The following is a 25,584-nucleotide window of genomic DNA, read 5'->3' as shown; positions in this document are numbered from 1 at the left end:
GGGATTCATGTGGAGATAAGCTGTCGGGAAACTTTTTCTACTTGGATATCCATGACATTTACCAGGTAAATATTGGACTTTTAAGTTCAGTGTTTTCGTCTTTATTCAAATATCAAGTACAGCTTGGACTGTGTTTAGTTAGTTTTGAGGAGAAAGTAGCATAACTAGCTATATGGAGAGCTTTTCTTCGGCTGTCTAACGTGACTAGCTGACGTTAGTGAAGGAAGAGCTAGCAAGGAGAATATGTTGGGACATGTCTCAGACTGGAAGCGCTGTGAGTTCACATTGAAGAGAGAAACAGAACGTTAAATAAAGGTCTACTATTATACGGGAAGAAGTGTGTTTATTATAGTGAGCGATATGGCCTCACTTTAAATACATGATTGTTGAGCAAAGGGCTCTTGTGAAGTGCCTTTGACAGCTTGAGCTTCTCCGCAAGCTGTCAAGTCTTAGAAAAAAATCTTCTTTAGACATTTCTATTAAGTCCAACCATAACTGAAACTTCTGAAAAGTTCTAAAACTAGATGTGCAACGTGTCAGGTTTTGTCGCTGTTATCAATCAGTCCACTCAGAACTTTGACTACCTAAGTCATTTTGGCCTTATTTGATCTTAGTCGCACACTTAAACTGCCGCACATTGAAACTGCCGCACATTGGTGTGCTTAGGAAATGTGTAAAATGTCAGCAATGCATCCCTACGAGAAACTAAAAAAGCACTTGTTGACTTTGCTACTATAACATGGTAATGGCATAGTAACACCTTAGTTACACACCACGAAAACATTTGGCCAGACACCAATTAATTTAAGTACAGTATAGGCAAGTTATATTTTTTCAGGGTAGCTAGAACACCAAACACTGTGTAGAATAACGGTTAACCCCATTTTCAGCCTTATCCTCAAAGCCTTTCTTCCATTTTACCATACTGTTCTTGTGTTGTTACCCCTCTATAACAAAACAAAGTAGTCCTATGTGGTGTATTACCCTGAAACAAGATACTCAAATTGTATCAATGTCACTGAGAAACTAACTTGTTTTTATACTATTACCAATGTTATTGCACTTTATTCTGTACTGTAATATAAAGTGCTAAAAATGATATCATGTCCTTAGTGGATCCGATTTGTTTTATTATTACATAGTAATGTGGTCTTGTTGATGCTTGAACTGTATTCTTAGATGAGATGTGGTGGTTTTGAAATCAAGACCTAAGCCATATGCAGTAATCTTGCTCACCCACATGGGTTTGAGTCATGTTGAAGTAAGGTCGTGTCTACACTTGACACTTACATGCGACTTCTGCTATCAGAATACGAAAATTGCATTGAAAAGACGGGTCTAGACACACAAAAGTCACTTTGTGGTCTCTCTCTCTCTCGCACCTGCTGTCTCAACCTCTGAATGCTCGGCTATGAAAAGCCAACTTACATTTACTCCTGAGGTGCTGACCTGTTGCACACTCTACAACCACTGTGATTATTATTTTACCCTGCTGGTCATTTATGAACGTTTGAACATCTTGAAGAACGATCTTGCCTTAATTAATGGCCATGTACTCTTATAATATCCACCCGACACAGCCAGAGGAGGACTGGCCACCCCTCAGAGCCTGGTTCCTCTCTAGGTTTATTCCTAGGCTCCTTCTTTTCTAGGGAGTTTTCCTAGTCACCATCTGGATTGCTTGATGTTTGTGGTTTTAGGCAGGGTTTCTGTATAAGCACTTTGTGACATCTGTTGATGTAAAAAGGGCTTTATAAATACATTTGATTTGAATTGGTCTGATTGTGTTCAGATCTGGCTGACCACTTCAGGTGGTCAGGGATGCATTGTGTGTGGATTTATCCTCAGTCTGGGCGCAATCAAGCTACCGAAAGCGCATACAGTGGGCGACGTCATCAGCACTCCTCCCACAAGTCTCTAGAAAACTTGTGTTTTGGGACCGAGAGGCACCTTTTCATTATAACGTTGGAAGAAATACATTCCTAGAGTGTGAGGAATGTGTTTGCTGGTCTCATAAATGCTAGCAGCTAGCTAATATTTAGAAAACATATTTTCTGTTTGGCTAGAGTTATGCTAACCTGTTTGCGATCCCTTTAGCGTTGCTTGCTAGTTTGCTGGCTAGCTACAGAGGTTAGCTGGCAAGTTAGCTACAGTAGTAAGCTACAAAGGTTAGCTACAGTAGTTAGCTGCTGCCGTCAGTTGTTGTTGTGTCATTTTCATATTTTGCCTATTCCACCATTTGTAGAATGCATACTGGCATTTGAATATAGTGCGGGAAAAGGGAATCCGGACACACTGTGGACACGGTAAACACATGTAGGTGTAGATTCCATGATCAGAACTCTACGATCAGAATACTAAAACGGCATGATTTGTCAAGTCATGGACTCTTATAGTCTCCACCCAGCACAGCCAGAAGAGGACTGGTCAACCCTCAGAGCTCTAGCTTTCTTCCTAGGTTCCTGCCTTTCTAGGAAGTTTTTCCTAGCCACCGTGCTTCTACATCTGCATTGCTTGCTGTTTGAGGTTTTAGGCTGGGTTTCTGTATAAGCACTTAGTGACATGTGCTGATGTTAAAGGGGCTATGGGGCTTTATACATACATTTGATTTGCTTTAGACACTGCCTAAGTTTGTTTTGTGCTTACATAAGACACTTACTTGCTTGTTGGAACACATGTTGACCTCAGATGCTTTAACACCCCCTAGTGTCGATGTCCGCGCCTCTATGATTAGCATAATAAAAAAATCCCCATCAAAATCTGTCAGTTTAAGCTAGAGATATCAGATTTTTGTATGGGCTGCGTCTCAATCCACCACATCCACCGGTGTCACCCAGTGTTTCTATGGGCTAAGACAGTAAGGCCAAATTCAATGTTTCATCAAATACATTTTTGGGATACCTTAAGGGGTCCTAAAATTCCAAATCAAATAGCAAAGTGATCCTTGGTATGACCATCTTAAAACAATTCCATATGTTAGCTTAGTAGAACCCCCCTCCCCTGGCTTAGACTCTAAAGGATTAAAACAAGTTACTGTAGTTCTTTCTAAAAAGTTCTTCATGCTGAAATGTCAGTTTCCATTTAGATCATCAGGGGCAGATGAAGTTGATGAACCTAGCATGTCCTCACTGAACTGTGTGGTGCTACCTGGAAAGGACCTCGAGTCTGACACAAAAAGTTCAGAATAATTGAAACCAACAATTTTTGTTGTTACCTACTCAGTCACAGTCAGCTGTCAGTTGACTCTACATATGATACAAGATAAGGTGAATAACCGATGATAGAAATTAGCCCAGTTTTAACTTTATAGGACAATTTCCTCTACAGTTTGTAGGACAATTTCAAACTTGTCTCTTCTCTATCAAACATTTCTACATTCATAACCTTTACAGAATTAGTCTATTATCCATTTCACAATCATGAAATATATGCTTAAATAGATTTTCAGCTCCACAAGATGCAAGGTAGAGCTAACTGTGCAGCTGACAGGTGCTTGCTTGTGATGACTGGACTGAAGTGTGAACTGTCATAATAGTTTATCTGAAGAAAAAATATTTTATCATGCATTTGTGAAGTTATGTAGGCTAGCCTTTGAAGTGCCAACAAGGTCTGTAGTCACAGCAGAGAACCTGGTTCCCATGGTTCATAGCCAGTTGGCCAATAACAGGTGCTTGCACCAAGGAGACAATGTTGGGGCTGAGGAGTCAATAGAGCCACTGACCAGAGAGTGTTCAGGGGGCTTTGAATCAGTGTCCAAACAGCATCCACATTGTGGCACATTATTCAAGTAATAAGGAATGATATTGAATGTCTACTGACTTGAAGAGTTTAATTAATATAAGAATGTATGGCATTTAGCAGATGCTTTTCTCCAAAGTGACTTACAGTCATGCATAGAAATGTGTACACCAGAATTGTTTTGTGTGGCAAAGACTGTAAAGTGTCTGGAGTTTGCAGAGCTCTCTGTGTCAGTTTTTTTTGGTAAAATGAAATGTTATTGGAAGGATTCTGCTCTAATCTGGTTGTGGGCTAATGTCTATTGGGTTGACACCAATAACAAATGTGGCTGAAGGAGGTCAGTCCATCCTCCAGAGGCAAGAAGTTGGGTGGGATGGAGTGTTTGTTTGAAACAGCAAATTGATGATTTGTATTCACACTCCCAGTTTGATTCATAGATCATTATGGGAACGTTTTTATTGTGTCATGGTTGTTTCAGTGGTTTGAGGGGCCTGTTGTGAAATTATCCTTTATTAACAGTGGCTGTTGCCCCTCTGTGTCATGCCAACCCCATGCACTGAGGCCGCTCCTTGCAAGCCCTCTGATGTAATTATTGTAAACATCATTGTAGTATTTGAAGAGTACCCATGGCCAAATAAATTCAGAAGAAGGTATCTGTGTAGATTGTCATAATAAGAGGTTGTTTTATTATTAATGTGATATAACTAGACGCTATTATTTGTCTGCGGTCATAGGATCCCTCACAGTTAATAATAGGATGATACTGATATGCCATAATTTTATCATTGGTTCTTAGTGCTATGATCTGCTCAGTACAGCTGCCAATGGCTAGCCTAATTTAAAAATTGTACACAGGCTATTACATTCACCAGTTTCTAGCCTATAGGGTACGAGGCATTGTGTAATTGCATTAGGGACACTTTCTCAAGGGTTCAAAGCAGTTTGTAGCTAAACGCTCGCCTTAACTCTTTTAACCCCACCATTTAATTGCACTGCTTCCCTCTAGGCATCAATTAAAATGTAGCAGAATGACAGATGCATATTGAGTTGCCTATGTATATTGGTGGAGGATTTGGTTTCTGAACATGAGAGCAGCTCCGGTAGAGAGAACAGAGAGAATGTGGTGAGCAAACAAAGCTACTGTATGACACTGTGAAATTTCAGTGACCTCATTAGCTTACTGAGAACATACAGTTTAGAAACCACAATTATTTTGGTCTGCCAAATGTTTTATGATTGCACGCTTTAATCAACACATTCGACTCAATGAGGCATTTCATTAAACTGACATGGGAATAATACATTTATGAAAGGACTCCCATAAAAACCCTCAGTGGGCTACAGTACTGTATAAGATCCCAAGCCTTTGTGTGAGCACAACCAAATGGTTTTAACAGTACCTCCTGATGAAACAGCTGTTATTAAGATTTTTGTTAAGTATTTAGAAAGCCCCAGAGAGAAATGGAGGGGTAGATAGCTGTGTTGTTATGACTGTGGAGTATAAGAGGGGCTGGGTCTCCACTCAGGCTGTGACCAATTGTATTCAGACTGTCACGTCCTGACCATAGTTCTTGTGTGTTTTGCTTGTTTAGTGTTGGTCAGGACGTGAGCTGGGTGGGCATTCTATGTTGTGTGTCTAGTTTGTCTGTTTCTGCGTTCAGCCTAATATGGTTCTCAATCAGAGGCAGCTGTCAATCGTTGTCCCTGATTGAGAATCATATATAGGTGGCTTGTTTTGTGTTGGGCATTGTGGGTGGTTGTCTTCTGTCTTTGTGTTCTGCACCAGATAGGACTGTCTCGGTTTTCACATTTGTTATTTTGTATTTTGTATAGTGTTCACGTTATCGTCTCTTCTTTATTAAATCATGTTGAACACTAGCCGCGCTGCATTTTGGTCCTCTCCTTCACCCTAGGAAGAAAGCCGTTACACAGACCCCTTCCCGTTTTCCACATTTTGGTTACATTAAAGCCTTATTTTAAAATGTATTAAATTATTTACCCCCCTCATCAATCTACACACAATACCCCATCATGACAAAGCGAAAACAGGTTTTTAGAATTTTTTTGCAAAAACATAAATACCTTATTTACATTAGTATTCAGAGACTCGAAATTGAGCTCAGGTGCATCCTGTTTCCATTGATCATCCTTGTGATGTTTCTACAACTTGATTGGAGTCCAGATGTGGTAAATTCAATTGATTGGACATGATTTGGAAAGGCACACACCTGTCTATATAAGATCCTACATTTGACAGTGCATGGCAGAGCAAAAGCCAAGCCATGAGTTTGAAGGAATTGTCCGTAGGCACAGATCTGGTGAAGGGTACCAAAACATTTCTGCAGCATTGAAGGTCCCCAAGAACACAGTGTCCTCCATCATTCTTAAGTGGAAGATGTTTAGAACCACCAACTTCCTAGAGCTGGCAGCCCGGCCAAACTGAGCAATCGCGGGAGAAGGGCCTTGGTCAGGGAGGGGACCAAGAACCTGATGGTCACTGACAGAGCTCCAGAGTTCCTCTGTGGAGATGAACCATCTCTGCAGCACTCCACCAATCAGGCCTTTATGGTTGAGTGGCCAGACGGAAGCCACTGCTAAGTAAAAGACACATGACAGCCCACTTGGAGTTTGCCAAAAAGCATCTAAGGACTCTCAGACCATGAGAATCAAGATTATCTGGTCTGATGAAACCAAGAGTGAGCTCTTTGGCCTGAATGCCAAGTGCCATGTCTGGATGAAACCTGGCACCATCCCTACAGTGAAGCATGGTGGTGGCAGCATCATGCTGGCGGGATGTTTTTCAGCGGCAGGGACTGGGAGACTAGTCAGGATCAAGGGAAAGATGAACGGAGTAAAGTACAGAGAGATCCTTGATGAAAACCTGCTCCAGAGTGCTTAGGACCTCAGACTGGGGCAAAGGTTCACCTTCCAACAGGACAACGACCCTAAGCACACAGCCAAGACAATGCAGGAGTGGCTTCGGGACAAGTCTCTGAATGTCCTTGAGTGGCCCAGCCAAAGCCTGGACTTGAACCCGATCGAACATCTATGGAGAGACCTGAAAATAGTTTTGCAGCCAACCTGACAGAGCTTGAGAGGATCTGCAGAGAAGAATGGGTGAAACTCCCCAAATACAGGTGTGCCAAGCTTTTAGCGTCATACCCAAGAAGACTCAAAGCTGTAATCGTTGACAAAGGTCCTTCAACAAAGTACTGAGTAAAGGGTATTTTTTAAATACATTTGCCAACATTCTAAAAACCTGTTTTTGCTTTGTCATTATGAGGTATTGTGTGTAGATTGATGAGTGGAAAAAATATATTTCATCCATTTAATAAAATGTGGAAAAAGTCAAGGGGTCTGAATACTTTCTGAATGTACTATATGTAAACCCTGAATTGCTAATGCTATGTATAGGCCAATCAAATAAAATAAAATGTATTTATAAAGCCCTTTCTACATCAGCCGATGTCACAAAGTGCTAGACAGAAACCCAGCATAAAACCCCAAACAGCAAGCAATGCAGATGTAGAAGCATGGTGGCTAGGAAAAACTCCCTAGAAAGGCCAGAACCTATGAAGAAACCTAGAGAGGAACCAGGCGCTGAGGGGTGGCCAGTCCTCTTCTGGCTGTGCCGGGTGGAGATCATAACAGAACATGGCCAATATGTTCAAACGTTCATAAATGACCAGCAGGGTCAGATAATAATAATCACAGTGGTTGTAGAGGGTGCAACAGGTCAGCACCTCAGGAGTAAATGTCAGTTGGCTTTTCATAGCCGATCATTCAGAGTTAGAGACAGCAGGTGCGGTAGAGAGACAGTCCAAAACAGCAGGTCCGGGACAAGGTAGCACGTCCAGTGAACAGGTCAGGGTTCCATAGCTGCAGGTAGAACAATTGAAACTGGAGTAGCAGCATGACCAGGTGGACTGGGGACAGCAAGGAGTCATCAGGCCAGGTAGTCCTGAGGCATGGTCCTCGGGCTCAGGTCCTGAGAGAGAGAGAAAGAGAGAAAAAGAGAGAGAGAGAATTAGAGGGAGCATACTTAAATTCATACAGGACACCGGATATAACAGACTGACCCTAGCCCCCCGACACATAAACTATTGCAGCATAAATACTGGAGGCTGAGACAGGAGGGGTCGGGAGACACTGTGGCCCTGTCCGACGATACCTCCGGACAGGGCCAAATAGGCAGGATATAACCCCACCCACTTTTCCAATGAGAGGCTTTGAAGCCACCGGTCGGCCATATTGGCACTCCCCAGAAGAAGCAGTCCTCTATAGGAACTATTGGAATTCTACAGTATTTCAATTAAGTGTTTCAAGGACAAAATTACAGCTATTTAAGTATTTTTTTTATTGTTGTGGGGACACTAACATTAGAACTTAAAAATATATACTTTAATGTTATATATATATATATATATATATATATATATTTGTTGTTTAGCTCACATAATATAATTTAATAGTATTCATTAAGGTGTCCGTAATAGCATAAATATGGCAAAAAGAAATGTAGACATTAATAAATGCATTTCTATAGCTTCCAAAATAGTTTTTACAATGATGGGGAAGTGCCAAGATGGAGGTGCGGTGGCTACAGAACAGCATCCCCCTTTCAGTCATCTAGTGTATATATCAATAATTGGCTGTGACTCTCAGGCCAACTGGTTCTTGAGAGAGGGTCACTCACAGTTAAAACAGTTTCAAGGTGATCATGACTGTGGTGTTTAATGCAGTGTACTCTTGTGATATTCAAACATGTTTCCCTATAGCCTCTCACAACAGTTAGGCTACCTCCACCATCTGCCATGAGAGAGGGTTGTGTTGTGGTCTTTTTCTTAGCGGTATGTAGTCTATATTACTGTTTGTTCAGTGTGAGGTAGTCTAATAATAAACCTCTGCTGCTGTGGTGATGAGTGGCCATGAAGTCTTATCTGCAAACTGTCTGGGCTCAGGCTGAACACCTGTGGAATGTTTATCAGCCAAAACCCAGGAGTGATTTATTAGACGTACACATCTGCTTTAAACAAAGGAAACGGCTCTGAGTCCCTATGATGCCAATTATGTTAAATGTCTTACTGGCCTAGGAATCCCTACGAGAGAAACTCATGAAGTAAAACGGACGAAGATGCCATGTGTTAAGAGAAAGCCTGTAGACTTTAAACCTGGCAAGTTAATGTTTGACTCTAATCAAATAGGCTAGCAGGAAACCCCAAACTCCCTGCCAAATATCTGGCTACGGTCTGGATATGCTAAGTCTGACTCAGAGTTGTCCGTAAGCAGGGAAAGAACGAGATTCTGTGGAATAGTTGGTGCTGTCCAGCTTTTTATAATCTCATAGACCAGCGATCGCGATCGACTTGCCGATCTCCAAGGCATTTCTAGTCGATCGCCAAACATTTCTATAAAAAACCCAACGATAAAGCCTTGTGTTCCTATTTTGTTGCTGCCCTGCACGGCCGGGCAGGCAAACTGTTGCCGTTTCATGTGTCAGAAGGTACAAACTCTGCCTTCCCGGTGGGCCTGGGGAGGAAATCAAGTGCACTATGCTACCACTGGCCAATCAGATTGCGCAGATGACCGAGTCTGCAGTAACATAGCAGGCATAAAAGAAAGCTACGACAAAATTGATAATGTGAGATTTCAAAACGTTTAAAACCATGACTAGAGAGAGACTGTCAACGAATACATCAAAGAGCTGCTGTTTATATGACTGTTCATGTTTAAGTTCTTACTCAGCACTGTCAACACTTTGTATTCAACACTTTTATAAGCCATAAAATGCGCGTTCTTCCTATTTCCACTCAGCGCTACAACAAGCAGTGCAGCTGTAATGAATGAGTTGGAATGTGTATCTATAGGCTTGCGTTGTTGTTATTATTAGGGGCTTGGGTCTTTTTTAATTTCAAGGAATGTTTCACTTTCTCTGTTCATATGAGTAACAACATGAATTTGTGCATGAGGCGGAAATAATACGGTGCGACTCGAGTTTCGCCATCAGCTGGAAGACGGTGTCCCTTTTTGGTCAGTGTCAGTGGAGGATAAGGAGAGCGGAGGGATGTTGCGTGACGGACCTTCAGTCTGCTGCTCTCTCCCTCTGCTGAGACTGACCATCAGATGCAGGCACCATCAGCCCAGTAAAATAAATAGCAAATTATTTAAATGTATGCTCACTCAGCTGTGCCTAATACAACAATGGGTCTGTTACCGGTGTGATCATATACCTTACCTCAAATTTTGAAATATAATTTAAAAAAATGTCCCGAACAACAATGCATTGGCAGGTAAATTCAAGCAAAGACAGTGCGGTGATAATGTATTGGGCCTATAGCCTACTGCACAAACCTCATTGCTACAGTACAGTAATTGGTTAATGTTGCATAGGCTTACATTTTTTAAGTCATGTTAATAGAAAATCTGAGCTGTAGATCTCGGCATGCATTTTGACTCAGAAAGTGATCTTGACTCAGAAAAGGTTGGTGACCACTGTCACAGACAAACAAGAGTGTTTTTTCCTGTTTGGGAGTGTTCCTAGTCAGGTGAGGAGGAGGATTTAAGGAGTCTCCCTGATGTTCATTAAATGAAACCAGAGAAAGATTGTAAATATATGTGGGCAGGCTGAGGCTGGCGAATGGTAGCCTAACTCATAGCTACCTATCATCCTCTCAATCAGGTCAGTTTACAAGATCAAGATATGGGAACTAGGCCTTTGTGAGCTCACTGCTGATATTTGAGGGAGATATTTTTTTGAAACACTTTGACTTCTCATGAAGAGAGATGATAATATCTGATGTCAAATGTGTTTTCCTATGGAGGCCATCATGTTATTTGTATAGGGCAGTGGTTTTCAACGGGTGTACTGCAGCAATATTTTCTAATCTTGATTATTTATTTGAACACTCACTTATAAACGTGACCAGTGGAATGCACGTGCAATTTTGACTTGGGGCACCAGATAATATATTGAATAGCACATGGTTGCATCTGTATCTTTTGTCCAGATGCTGTTGTTACATTTGTATCATTTGAGGGGCAGGCATCAGGATCAAAATCATTTGTATCATTTTACTTTGCCTTTGAGAACCATTAGCACCATTGATAGGCCTATCAACTCCTGAGATTAGACTGGCAATACTATAGTGCCTATTAGAACATCCAATAGTCAAAGGTATATGAAATACAAATGATATAGAGAGAAATAGTCGATGCGTCATAATTCCTATAATAACTACAACCTAAAACTTTTTAACTGGGAATATTGAACCACCAGCTTTCATACGTTCTCATGTTCTGAGCAAGGAACTTAAACGTGAGCTTTTTTACATGGCATATATTGCAATTTTACTTTCTTCTCCAACACTGTGTTTTTGCATTATTTAAACCAAATTGAGCATGTTTCGTTATTTATTTGAGACTAAATAGATTTTATTTATGTTTTATATTAAGTTAAAATAAAAGTGTTCATTGTTCATTCAGTATTGTTGTAATTGTCATTATTACAAATATATATATAAAAATTGTCCGATTGATGGGTATCGGGTTGTTTTAGTCCTCCAATAATCATAATCGGTCTACCTTTTGGTAACAGAATGACAAGACACTAGGGAATATTTCTTAAACTTACAGAAGCAAATTATTTCTGCAAAACTAAATATAAATGTTGATGTATGTTGGCAGGGGCCTTTACTTCAAAATTATTGTCTTTTGATGTATTTCTAATACCTTTTAATACTTTTTCTAGTAGATGTTTTTAAAGAACCGATCTGTGTGACCAGAAATCAAAGCCTATGCTTATTCACATTTTTAGGATTGAAAATTGTTGAAAAACAAATCTATGCCTTAATTTCCCAAAAGTATACTCTTAGCTTTCATTTGGCACCAAATTTGATATGCTCCTATAAACTTCACATGTTGGTGCTCATGGTTCCTTTCATATGGAAATGACCACAGGCAAGTCTGATTAGGCTTAAGCCTCATTAACATTACATCTGAGCAGTACTAGTACAACACTAGCTAGCTAGTAATCACTTATCTAGTACACACTAGCTAGCTAGTACAACACTAGCTAGTACACACTAGCTAGCTAACTAGTACAACACTCGCTAGCAAGCACACACTAGCTAGCTAGTACAGCTAGCTCCGTCCAGTGTGAAGATGATGTACACCATAATCAAATACGTCACAATGTGTACGCGGCATTAGCTGTACCACAGCTTCTGCCATAGAAACAAACGTAGCATGGCTTTGTGTCCGTGGTTTTACCTTTACATTGCAGAAACTGCTCGTCTGTAGACCAAACCGTTCAAAAAATCTACCACAAATTCCCGGGACACTCTTAAAGGGGTACACATCGTGAATCATCGTGAGTAAGGAACTATGAAAATAGTTTTAACGGCTGTCCTCCTCCTCTTCAGACGAAGAGGAGGAGTAGGGATTGGACCAAAGCGTAGCGTGATAATTTGACATAATGATGTTTATTAAAGTAAAGACGAAAACACGAAAATACTTAAACAAACTACAAAATAACAAAACGAACGTAGACAGACCTGAACTATGAGAACTTACAAAATGACGAAGAACGCACGAACAGGTACAGACTACAACAAACGAACGAACAAACCGAAACAGTCCCGTGTGGTGCAACATACACAGACACAGAAGACAATCACCCACAAACAAACAGTGTGAACAGCCTACCTTTATATGGTTCTCAATCAGAGGAAACGTCAAACACCTGTCCCTGATTGAGAACCATATAAGGCTAATTACAAATGACCTAAACATAGAAACACAAAACATAGAATGCCCACCCCAACTCACGCCCTGACCAACTAAACACATACAAAAATAACAGAAAACAGGTCAGGAACGTGACAGAACCCCCCCCTCAAGGTGCGAACTCCGGACGCACCACCAAAAGTCTAGGGGAGGGTCTGGGTGGGCATCTGTCCACGGTGGCGGCTCAGGCTCTGGGCGTGGTCCCCATCCCACCATAATAAATCCCCGCTTTTTTAACCCCCTCTCAAAGACCACCCTCCAAATAACCCCACCTAAATTAAGGGGCATCACCGGGATAAGGAGCAGCACCGGGATAAGGGACAGCTCCGGACTGAGGGACGGCAGCTCCGGACTGAGGGACGGCAGCTCCGGACTGAGGGACGGCAGCTCCGGACTGAGGGACGGCAGCTCCGGACTGAGGGACGGCAGCTCCGGACTGAGGGACGGCGGATCCTGGCTGGCTGGCGGATCCTGGCTGGCTGGCTCTGGCGGATCCTGGCTGGCTGGCTCTGGCGGATCCTGGCTGGATGACGGCTCTGGCGGATCCTGGCTGGATGACGGCTCTGGCTGGTCATGGCTGGATGACGGCTCTGGCTGGTCATGGCTGGATGACGGCTCTGGCTGGTCATGGCTGGATGACGGCTCTGGCTGGTCATGGCTGGATGACGGCTCTGGCTGGTCATGGCTCGCTGACGGCTCTGGCTGGTCATGTCTGGCGGAAGGCTCTGGCTGATCCTGTCTGGCGGAAGGCTCTGGCTGATCCTGTCTGGCGGAAGGCTCTGGCTGATCCTGTCTGGCGGAAGGCTCTGGCTGATCCTGTCTGGCGGAAGGCTCTGGCTGATCCTGTCTGGCGGAAGGCTCTGGCTGATCCGGTCTGGCGGAAGGCTTTGGCTGCTCCTGTCTGGCGGAAGGCTCTGGCGGCTCCTGTCTGGCGGAAGGCTCTAGCGGCTCCTGTCTGGCGGACGGCTCTGGCTGATCCTGTCTGGCGGAAGGCTCTGGCTGATCCTGTCTGGCGGAAGGCTCTGGCTGATCCTGTCTGGCGGAAGGCTCTGGCTGATCCTGTCTGGCGGAAGGCTCTGGCTGATCCTGTCTGGCGGAAGGCTCTGGCTGATCCGGTCTGGCGGAAGGCTTTGGCTGCTCCTGTCTGGCGGAAGGCTCTGGCGGCTCCTGTCTGGCGGAAGGCTCTAGCGGCTCCTGTCTGGCGGACGGCTCTGTAGGCTCATGGCAGACGGGCGGCTTTGAAGGCTCATGGCAGACGGGCGGCTTTGAAGGCTCAGTACCGACGGGCAGTTCATGCGGCGCTTGGCAGATGGACAGTTCAGACGGCGTTGGGCAGACGGGCAGTTCAGGCGCCGTTGGGCAGACGGGCAGTTCAGGCTCCGCTGGGCAGACGGCAGACTCTGGCCGGCTGAGACGCACTGTAGGCCTGGTGCGTGGTGCCGGAACTGGAGGTACCGGGCTAAGGACACGCACCTTCAGGCTAGTGCGGGGAACATCAACAGGGTACACTGGACTCTCAAGGCGTACTATAGGCCTGGTGCGTGGTACCGGCACTGGTGGTACCGGGCTGAGGGCACGCACATCAGGGCGAGTACGGGGAGAAGGAACAGTGCGTACAGGGCTCTGGAGACGCACAGGAGGCTTGATGCGTGGTGCCGGGACTGGTGGTACTGGGCTGGAGACACGCACCATAGGGCTAGTGCGTGGAGGAGGAACAGGGCTCTGGAGACGCACAGGAGGCTTGGTGCGTGGTGTAGGCACTGGTGGTACTGGGCTGGAGACACGCACCATAGGACTAGTGCGTGGAGGAGGAACAGGGCTCTGGAGACGCACTGGAAGCCTGGTGCGTGGTGTAGGCACTGGTGGTACTGGGCTGGAGCGGGGAGGTGGCGCCGGAAATACCGGACCGTGCAGGCGTACTGGCTCCCTTGAGCACTGAGCCTGCCCAACCTTACCTGGTTGTATGCTCCCTGTCGCCCGACCAGTGCGGGGAGGTGGAATAACCCGCACCGGGCTATGTAGGCGAACCGGGGACACCATGCGTAAGGCTGGTGCCATGTAAGCCGGCCCGAGGAGACGTACTGGTGGCCAGATATGTAGGGCCGGCTTCATGACATCCGGCTCAATACTCAATCTAGCCCTGCCAGTGCGGGGAGGTGGAATAACCCGCACCGGGCTATGCACACGTACAGGAGACACCATGCGCTCTACTGCGTAACACGGTGTCTGCCCGTACTCTCGCTCTCCACGGTAAGTACAGGGAGTAGGCGCAGGTCTCCTACCTGACTTCGCCACTCTCCCTCTTAGCCCCCCCCAAGAAATGTTTGGGGTTTACTCACAGGCTTCCTACCGCGTCGTCGTGCTGCCTCCATTCGCCGGTATCCCTCCTCGCACTGCGCCAGAGAATCCCAGGCGGGCTCCGGCACTCGCCCTGGGTTGATCGCCCACCTGTCGATCTCCTACCACGTAGTGTAGCCCAGATCCTTCTCCTGCTTCCGAGCTAGCTCCTCGAAACGCCGCCTCTCTGCTTTCGCTGCCTCCAGCTCAGCTTTGGGGCGGCGATATTCTCCTGGTTGAGCCCAGGGTCCCTTTCCGTCCAATATTTCCTCCCAAGTCCACGAGTCCTGGTTCCTTGCCCGCTGCTGTTGGTTCCTCTCACGCTGCTTGATCCATGGTTGGTGGGTGATTCTGTAACGGGTGTCCTCCTCCTCTTCGGACGAAGAGGAGGAGTAGGGATTGGACCAAAGCGCAGCGTGGAATTTGGACATAATGAAGTTTATTAAAGTAAAGACGAAAACCGAAAAACACTTCAACAAACTACAAAATAACAAACGAACGTAGACAGACCTGAACTATGTGAACTTACATATAACGAAGAACGCACAAACAGGTACAGTCCCGTGTGGTGCAACATACACAGACACAGAAGACAATCACCCACAAACAAACAGTGTGAACAGCCTACCTTTATATGGTTCTCAATCAGAGGAAACGTCAAACACCTGTCCCTGATTGAGAACCATATAAGGCTAATTACAAATGACCTAAACATAGAAACACAAAACATAGAATGCCCACCCCAACTCACGCCCTGACCAACTAAACACATACAAAAATAACAGAAAACAGGTCAGGAACGTGACAATAGTTCAAATAAACGTTTGACGCAGAAATGTATGATTTGCAGTATGGATTAGATGAGATGGAGGTCATTACCACTAAATAAATTGGGACATTTTTGGTGTGCCACAGAATATTTTTATCCCATCATGGTGTGCCACGGTTCAAAAAAGGTTGGGAATCACTGGTGTAGGGTAATGTTTTAACCTGGGTATGAGGTGAGGTATTTGGAAAGGGAGGGATGAGCAATGTCTTGTCTGCAAGTGTCTAAAGGGTAGGCAATAATAATAATAAAATAATAATAATAGATTTATTCAACTTTTATAGTGTCAGGTATAGACATAGACATGTCAGGTTGACTCAGTTTCCACAGCTTCAAGTACAACTGTACATTCTAAGTAATGATCGCCTTCAAAAACATGTCTCAACTCTTCAGCGCTGCTGGGAAGCTTGGATAGGGCATTAGAAACCGTTTCTCACACTCTTGACTTCTGACTAGGCAGTGGTATTTTCAGGGTGGAAGTTTATGCCCCCAAAATCACATTACTAGTACCAGAATCAGCTTGCTCTCAAAATGACCTGAAAAGGTGAAACTGTCTGTTTAATAAAAGTTATCCTCCTGGGTAAAATAACTGGCTAATGAGCAGATTAGACCTGTCATCCTTTTTAATTTCAACAAAAATCATGTCTACATTCATTATAGATGAAAAAGTGGGTTACTTGCCTCTAGTCACTGCTGTAAATTGTTTGAATCTGCTTGTGACAGCATGACCTCATTTTTGCCCTGAAGGTAAGGTGAATAATCATACGATTTGAGAATGTCAGGCTATTTTCCCAGGATCTTACGAAGTTTCTAAGAACACACTGCTCCAAGCATGTTTATTTCTCAGGTAAACTACCGTACAGGCATGCACATAAGTGGCTCCAGACAGGAATTCCGTCAGTTAAACTATTTGTGTTATAGCCTAGCATAACAGTCCTAGCTTAAATCATCCTATTACACCACCAGTTGTCATGGATGCATCCTATATGGTCATGTTATACCCTGTGTGCAACCTGGGGAGCAGAAAACATTTGCACACAACTTGAATTAGCCTATGCAGGCATGAACATGGATGTTAAATCTCTCCGTGTGACAGGATTGTGTAGGCTACTTCAAAAGTCTAACTACATTAACTTTGTTAACCCAAATGCTAGTATAGTATTAGTAGAACATTGGAAACAGATATGGCCAGTAAAGAGTTAATTAACAACTTCATTCTTGCTGCCTTAAAGTAGAACTGGCAGCGTTTTAATTTCTTAGCACATATGAAACAAACAGACAATCATAATATCAGTCAAAAATATCAAATCCACAGTTTATGCTTCAAAACCAATGTCAAAAGAGGTTTTAAAAATAATATGTTCTATTTGACTCAACATTCCATGACGTACAGTAAGGCATTGTTGGCAGAATAGATGGATGCAATTCAATGCATGATTAATATAATTCATCAATACATTTCTTGGTAGTCCAAAAAATATTGCTATCAGGTTTTAAATCAGAGCTGGCCTGGTACATTGTTTGCTGCCTCCACCCATTCGGAATGCACCATTTCAGTTTCAATGACTCAATATTTTGAACAGAAATGGATGACTGTATCTAAGGCTGTGAATGTCAATACAATTAAACTAGCAAGGGCAAAGATCACAAGTCAGTCATAACGTGGCTAATAGTCTAGCGTACATGTGCCAAACACAAGGCCCTTGGGCCGAATAGGACACACAAGCGAGTATAAATGAGTCAACAGTTGAGTCATCTACTTTATGAAATTACAGCCTGATGCGCTCGCAGCTGTGAATTCAACTTCAATTGTGCTGCTTTAGTGTGTCCTGTTTACAGCACGCAGCGGAGGGAAAGTGTAAGGACACACGCCACAGTCCTATCTAGGCACCTAAAATGCAGTCTGGCTTTGGTTTTTAAAGCTTGACAATGAATAACCAAAAAACTAAACCTGCAACAAAACACCATACAAAGGAGAAACATGTAGGCCTATTACAGCAACATTTGAGCAGAAGCGTAAGCTGGCTACTCATTTACAATACATTTTGATTGCACCATACAGCAATGCTACATTCGACTGCACTTGTGATCCATGCAGTGCAAACAAATGAAAAACATGTTTTAAGTTTGTTATTTGGAGTTATTGAATACTTTTTGATTAGGGTCGTAGTATATTATGCACCCCTGCAAGCATAGCAGAAAAGTATATTATTTATCTCTTCTTTTGTTTTAATATGTTAAAATGCTATATACAGCATCCTATGTACATAAGTGGACATTGTAAAGGGCTATATTTTTTCTAATAAAACAATGGCCGGTTTGTGTCGCAGTTGCAAGTTTTTTTGTAAAAACAAATAGGTTATGTCTGGCCCGCGAATTCGTTGTGTTTTTTCAGTATGGCCCATACTCTTTTTGATTTTGACACCTCTGTGCCAGCGTATCTATTTATGTAGCTAGTTATTTATTTAGCAAGCTAAAAACACAGCCTAACGTTAGTTAGCTAGCTGCTGGGAGGATGTCATGTCATTGGAGGAGGGGGTGGGTGACCGACGTTTTCACGTCATATCGTTTTTCGGTGGCTACAGCTAGAGATGCAGGTGTCATTTGTTTAGCTAGCAAGAAGTATAAATCGCTAGCTGAACTTTAATTTTTCACACTTAGCATGTCTCTTAGTTGTCAGTCAAATGTATTTGGGATCGATCAAATGGGCGGGCGAGAAGGCAGGCAAGTAAGTTCCCATTCAGTTGTCAAAACATGGGTTGGGACAAGCATGCATTGGTAGGCAAGCTGCAGAAGGACAAGCAGGCTAATATTCCACATAATTTCAGTGCAATTTTGACGGCCAACTAGCTTAACAAGTTTGAGGGTTTGTCCACTTTCAATTGTACAGGAATAAAATAGTTGTGTTGTAAATCTCAGCCAGCCAAATACACCCTCCTCCCTCTCATATGGATAGAGAGCACAGCACTGGCTGTGGTTAAAGGTTTGGAGCCAGGATGTGAATGAAGCATAGTGGAGTTTGACTGGTTGTGTAAAAAAGGGTTGCTCATTGCCATTTCCTCATTTCATAACATAGGCATAGAATGTGAAGAGCAGACATTGTGCACAATGCCTGAGACAGACTGCAGCCCATTCTTCCATACCTGCATCTTCACTTCCTCTTCCAGGGCTTAGGATTGTGTTGTTCCCTTCTCAATGTTTCAGTGAGTATTGAATTCAGCAAAGCCTAAGAATGGACAGTAATATAACGGCCATTATCTTTAACCTGTCAAATGTAGGCTGGAAATGTTCATTTGCCCAATCTCCCCCAAATTAAAATGTATTTCATAGAGGCATTCTTTACTGTTATTGGCAAAGTGTCCATTTTCTCAGATGACAGAAAGGTCAGAGCCTGCCTGGTGTGAATTTTGACTGTCACTATGACAACAGCTGCTGGGCGAATTTAGAGGAACCATTCATGTAGAGTCAGTGGATGAAAAGGCCGGGTCGATGGCTGTTACCAGGAAAGTAGTATATAAAAACTGACCTCAGGCTGCAGGGGAAGTCATGCTGAAGGTTGCTTTCTTCATTGTCTGGCATTTCACAGAGCACAAAGCAGCTCCACACTCAACCAGGCCTGTGTGTCAATGGCACCAGCCCCGAAGGCAATCAGGAAAACAATCCCATTTCCGTTTTATATATAGTCCAGCTTCTCTGATGACCATCTTATAGATGGCCCTGGGTTTCCGTTAGGAAAATGCGGTGCCGGACAACGTGACCGGGAAGATTTAAATTTACAGCCCATTTGTTACTCGATTCAGGAAACTAGGCGTATGCTACTTCACAGGAGAGCCATTTAAACGTAAACTTCTTTTTTTTTTTATACAAATGTGTTTTTTGGCAGAAATGCCTTCTGGAACATGTGAACTTTCATGTGCCTTAATAACAAACTTGTGTGCCATCTGTAAATACAAATAAAATTGTTAAATTATGAGCCTAGTTCGTTTAACCACAGAAGAAGTCAGCAACTTTCCCACTAGCCATGATTGGCTGAGATAATGAGTGGGCTGGACATGCCGAGTGATGGGTTCGGATTGGTCTGCCATGTAGCACGCTTCTGTCTATTTGAGCTGGTCAGTATGTGTTGGTAATCCTGTCTACAAAAACTTTAGAACTGCATAAGTGTTGCTCTTCACTTTCTGGAGGACCGAGTTTTGAAATCAGTGCAATTAGATTATGATAGCTAAGGAGATGGAGAAAACACCTGTCTCCGGATTACATCTTCAAAACTAAGGGCAACCATGGCATCCGTGACAGGGACAGGCGTCCATCCATGATGTATATGGCTTAGAAAAACTAGCTAGCTACATTTTAAGATGTTACCTGACAGAAAGTCTTCATTTCAAGTTAAAGTGTACTGTTAGCTGGCTAGCTAACGTTAGCTGGCTGGCTCGCTAGCTAACATTACATCTATGATCTTATTATTTGTTCCAGAACATGCAATGATGCAGAAAATAAAATGTCATTTTAAAATATTTGCCAAAATGCAATTCGCTGGAAAACACCCTTCTAAACAGCACACCTGATGTGAGCAGTTCCATATGTGACGGAGATGAAGATCTCTGTTTGAAATTTAGAAAGAGGAGGAATCTAAAGATGTAACAACTAGCATGGGTTGCTAATATGAGTAGGATTGTGCCTTTGGCTTCTGGACAACGAAAGAGAAACCTCTTCCATTTTTACAATATTTGGATCTATCTGGGCTTGGAGCATATGTGAATGTGAATTCCAACTCCCTATTTTTATTTGACTGGTAGTCCCTGGGAATCACTGCGATACATAGCTGTGGCTATGGCTCTGGGGATGGTGCTTGCTTTGTGGTGCCTCAGAATTTTTTTTGAATATTGAGTGTCTGCCCCTCTATTCAGTGTGTGTCCACAAAGACCTGACAGCCACAGTAGGTCTTTGGCAACGCTGCTCTGATGGAGGCCCTTTTCAGGGGCTCTGCCTAAAGGAGATAATACCCCCAACTTAAACGCTATGGGTTGGTTGGTGGTCAACTCACTTATCAAACTGTGGGTTAGATAAATCTTGGTGCCTAGCCATGTTCTATGATGCATCCATGTATGCTCTGTTCTGAAGTTTTTCTTAAAGGTCACCATTATTTTCCTACTTAAAACGTATCGGCTTTTGATGTTGATTTTGTCCCTTTGTTCTCGTAAGAGGCACACGTTGATTTCATTAACTACTTAGGATCATATGTCAGAGGGAGATCTAAGGACACAGAATAGCCTGTATCCTAACTCTTACTCGCTACCTTTAAGCCCAGGCAGTCTGACCTTTAGATAATAATAGAACTCTGCATGCCTCAGAAATCCATCCCCTTCAAAAGTTAGGCTGAATGGCAATCAAGCTTAGAGCAAAGTTAAGTATCTAGGAGTAGCATCCCGTCCATCAGTTAATGTTAGTGTGGATCCACCTGGCTCTGAGCTAGGCCACAGTACAAAGGAATGTGTGGAATATAGTGATTGTAAAAATGTGCAGCCCATTTTCTTCTGAGTGCCGGTCTTGTTGTAATCGCCGGCCGTGTCCAATGAGTTGATTGGATCAGTGTAATAAGAATCATGTGCGTTCCTATACATTCGGAATGTGCTTCTCTGAGACAATATCCTGTTATTGTGCCATAACATAATCATAACATTGGAATGAGGCTAACTGAATTCATTACCTTGTCAATAGGCAATCTTTTGAAACATCTGAATAGCACCTGGCTGCACTAGTATGGACAACACAGCAAAGTTTATGAATAGCCTACTGCCAGTGCAATTTTTCCTAATTTCATGTACCTCTATACCAAGTTCTCCATTAAATTGTCAAAAGGGGCATAGTACCATGGATTACAGTCTATAGAGTGTAGAGGTCGACCGATTAATCGGAATGGCCGATTAAATAGGGCCGATTTCAAGTTTTCATAACAATCGGAAATCGGTCATTTTGGACGCGGATTTTGCAGATTTTTTAAAATGTATTATTATATATTTTTTTTACACCTTTATTTAACTAGGCAAGTCAGTTAAGAACACATTCTTATTTTCAATGACAGCCTAGGAACGGTGGGTTAACTGTCTTGATCAGGGGCAGAACGACAGATTTTTACCTTGTCAGCTCAGGGATTCAATCTTGCATCCTTACGGTTAACTAGTCCAACACTCTAACCATCTGCCTCACGAGGAGCCCGCCTGTTACGCGAATGCAGGAATAAGCCACGGTAAGTTGCAAGCTAGCATTAAACTTATAAAAAACAATCAATCAATCAATCATAATCACTAGTTATAACTACACATGGTTGATGATATTACTATTTTATCTAGCGTGTCCTGCGTTGCATATAATCGATGCAGTGCGCATTTGCAAAAAAGGACTGTCGTAGCTCAAACGTGTACCTAACCATAAACATCAATGTCTTTCTTAAAATCAATACACAGAAGTATATATTTTTAAACTTGCATATTTAGTTAAAAGAAATCCAGGTTAGCAGGCAATATTAAGCAGGTGAAATTGTGTCACTTCTCTTGCGTTCATTGCACGCAGAGTCAGGGTATATGCAACAGTTTGGGCCGCCTGGCTCATTGCGAACTAATTTGCCAGAATTTTACGTAATTATGACATAACATTGAAGGTTGTGCAATGTAACAGGAATATTTAGACTGATGGATGCCACCCGTAAGATAAAATACGGATGGGTTCCGTATTTCACTGAAAGAATAAATGTTTTGTTTTCGAGATAATAGTTTCCGTATTCGACCATATTAATGACCTAATGCTCGTATTTCTGTGTGTTATTATGTTATAATTAAGTATATGATTTGATAGAGCAGTCTGACTGAGCGATGGTGGGCACCAGCAGGCTCGTAAGCATTCATTCAAACAGCACTTTCGTGCGTTTTGCCACCAGCTCTGCTGTTTATGAATTCAAGCCTATCAACTCCCGAGATTAGGCTGGTGTAATCGATGTGAAATGGCTAGCTAGTTAGCGGGGTGCGCGCTAATAGCGTTTCAAACGTCACTCGCTCTGAGACTTGGAGTAGTTGTTCCCCTTGCTCTGCATGGGTAACGCTGTTCGAGGGTGGCTGTTGTCGATGTGTTCCTGGTTCGAGCCCAGGTAGCGGCGAGGAGAGGGATGGAAGCTATACTGTTACACTGGCAATACTAAAGTGCCTATAAGATAGTCAATAGTCAAAGGTATATGACATACAAATCGTATAGAGAGAAATAGTCCTATAACTACAACCTAAAATGTCTTACCTGGGAATATTGAAGACTCATGTTAAAAGGAACCACCAGCTTTCATATGTTCTCATGTTCTGAGCAAGGAACTTAAACGTTAGCTTTCTTACATGGCACATATTGCACTTTTGCTTTCTTCTCCAACACTTTGTTTTTGCATTATTTAAACCAAATTGAACATGTTTCATTATTTATTTGAGGCTAAATTGATTTTATTGATGTATTATATTAAGTAAAAATAAGTGTTCATTCAGTATTGTTGTAATTGTCATTATTACAAATAAATAAAAAAATCGGTATCGGCGTTGAAAAATCATAATCGGTCGACCTCTAATACAGTGTCTTCGGAAAGTATTTTGACCCCTTGACTTTTTCCACATTGTGTAGCGTTTTTTAAATGTTATTTATTTAACCTTTATTTAACTTGGCAAGTCAGTTAAGAACAAATTCTTATTTAGAATGACGGCCTAGGAACAGTGGGTTAACTGCCTTGTTCAGGGACAGAACGACAGATTTTTACCTTGTCAGCTCGGGGATTCAATCTAGCAACCTTTCGGTTACTGGCCCAATGCTCTAACCACTAGGCCAAGTACCGCCAAGTGCTATTCCAAATTCCATTGCGTAACAGCCTTATTCTAAAATGGATTAAATAAATACAAATCCTCAGAAATCTAAACAGAATACCCCATAATGACAAGTGAAAACAGGTTTTTAGAAATATTTGCAAATGTATTAAAAGTTAAAACAGAAATACATAAGTATTCAGACCCTTTTCTATAAGACTCAAAATTGATCATTGATCCATTGATCATCCTTGAGATGTTTTTACAACTTGATTGGAGTCCACCTGTGGTAAATTTCATTGATTAGGCAGTATTTGGAAAGGCACACACGTCTATATAAGGTCTCACGGTTGACAGTGCATGTCAGAGCAAAAACCAAGCCATGAGTTTGAAGGAATTGTCCGTAGCGCTTCGAGACAGCATTGTGTCAAGGCATAGATCTGGGCAAGGGTACCAAAACATTTCTGCAGCAATGAAGGTACCCAAGAACAAAATTCTTAAATGGAAGAAGTTTGGAACCACCAAGACTCTTCCTAGAGCTGGCCGCCCGGCCAAACTGAGCAATCGGGCGAGAAGGACCAAGAACCTGATTGTCACTTTGACAGAGCTCTAGAGTTCCTCTGTGGAGTTTGGAGAACCTTCCAGAAGGACAACCCTCTCTGCAGCTGAACGGAGCAAAGTACAGAGAGATCCTTAATGAAAACCTGCTCCAGAGCGCTAAGGACCTCAGACTGGGGCGAAAATGTACCTTCCAACAGGACAAGGACCCTAAGCACACAGCCAAGACAATGCAGGAGTGGCTTCGGGACAAGTCTCTGAATGTCCTTGAGTGGCCCTGCAGAGCCCGGACTTGAACCCGATCGAACATCTCTGGAGAGTCATGAAAATAGCTGTGCAGCAACACTCCCCATCCAACCTGACAGAGCTTGAGAGGATCTGCAGAGAGAAATGGGAGAAACTCCCCAAATACAGTTGTGCCAAGCTTGTAGAGTCATAACCAAGAAGACTCGAGGCTGTCATGGCTGCCAAAGGTGCTTCAACAAAGTACTGACTAAAGCATCTGAATAGTTATGTAAATGTGATATGTCAGTTTTGTTTTTAATACATATGCAAAATCTTCTAAAAATCAGTTTTTGCTTGTCATTATGGGGTATTGTGTGTAGATTGATGATGGGAAAAAATGATTTAATCCATTTTAGAATAAGGTTGTAACGTAACAAAATGTGGAAAAAGTCAAGGGGTCTGAATACTTTCCAGAATGCACTGTAAGTCAACAGGTTACATACATAGGCCAAAGTAAATGTCATTAGAGAGTGACGACCGAACCAGTATTGAGTGTACACTGTGTGGGGTTAACAGCCAGAAGTCTGTTGGTTTGGCCCTTACAATATCAGGAAGGCATTCCTCATTTCCTTTTAGTTAAACTAGGGCTTGTTTATTGTTCCTGCAGAGATGAGCAGTAAGCTCCCACACAGCAGCAAGCCTAGAGGTTGGAGAAGGGAGGAAGAGAGGGAGTCCAGGCCCATAGAGATGGCAGGCAGGCATCATCCATAATGCTCTCCCACTCTAGTGAAAGCTGCTGCTCCGAATCACACTGCACAATATGGGACCAATAGTAGTTTGCCATAGTACTGCACTCTACTGCAGTGCTGTGAATCACACCAGTAGAGCTACAGTGCATTCAGAAAGTATTCAGACCCCTTCCCTTTTTCCACATTTTGTTACGTTACAGCCTTAATCTAAATTGATTACATGTTTTTCCTCATCAATCTACACACTATACCCCATAATGAAAAAGCAAAAACAGTTTTTTGAAGAAAAAAAAAGAAACGTAAATATCACATATACATAAGTATTCAGACCCTTTACTCAGTACTTTGTTGAAGCACCTTTGGCAGCAATTACAGCCTCGAGAGCTTGCCTGACAGCTTGAGAGGATCTGCAGAGAAGAATGGGAGAAGCTCCCCAAATACAGGTGTGCTAAGCTTGTAGCGTCATACCTAAGAAAACTCAAGGCTGTAATCGCTGCCAAAGGTGCTTCAACAAAGTACTGAGTAAAGGGTCTGAATA

At 42.9% G+C, this 25,584-nt stretch overlaps 1 protein-coding gene across 4 annotated transcripts in view; it reads left to right on the top strand.

Annotated features, from left to right (window-relative positions):
* LOC120064415 (protein TANC1-like) overlaps positions 1–25,584 on the top strand; it is a 186,182-nt gene continuing 160,598 nt past the window's right edge. For all 4 annotated transcript variants that reach the window (XM_039014985.1, XM_039014984.1, XM_039014983.1 and 1 more), the window contains exon 1: positions 1–65. The gene's annotated coding sequence lies outside the window, so the exon portion shown is untranslated. The remainder of the gene's footprint in view (positions 66–25,584) is intronic.

The sequence above is a fragment of the Salvelinus namaycush genome, chromosome 19, assembly GCF_016432855.1.
Source record: "Salvelinus namaycush isolate Seneca chromosome 19, SaNama_1.0, whole genome shotgun sequence".
Classification (NCBI taxonomy): Eukaryota; Metazoa; Chordata; class Actinopteri; order Salmoniformes; family Salmonidae; genus Salvelinus; species Salvelinus namaycush.
This window is presented reverse-complemented; position numbering and strand designations above follow the sequence as displayed.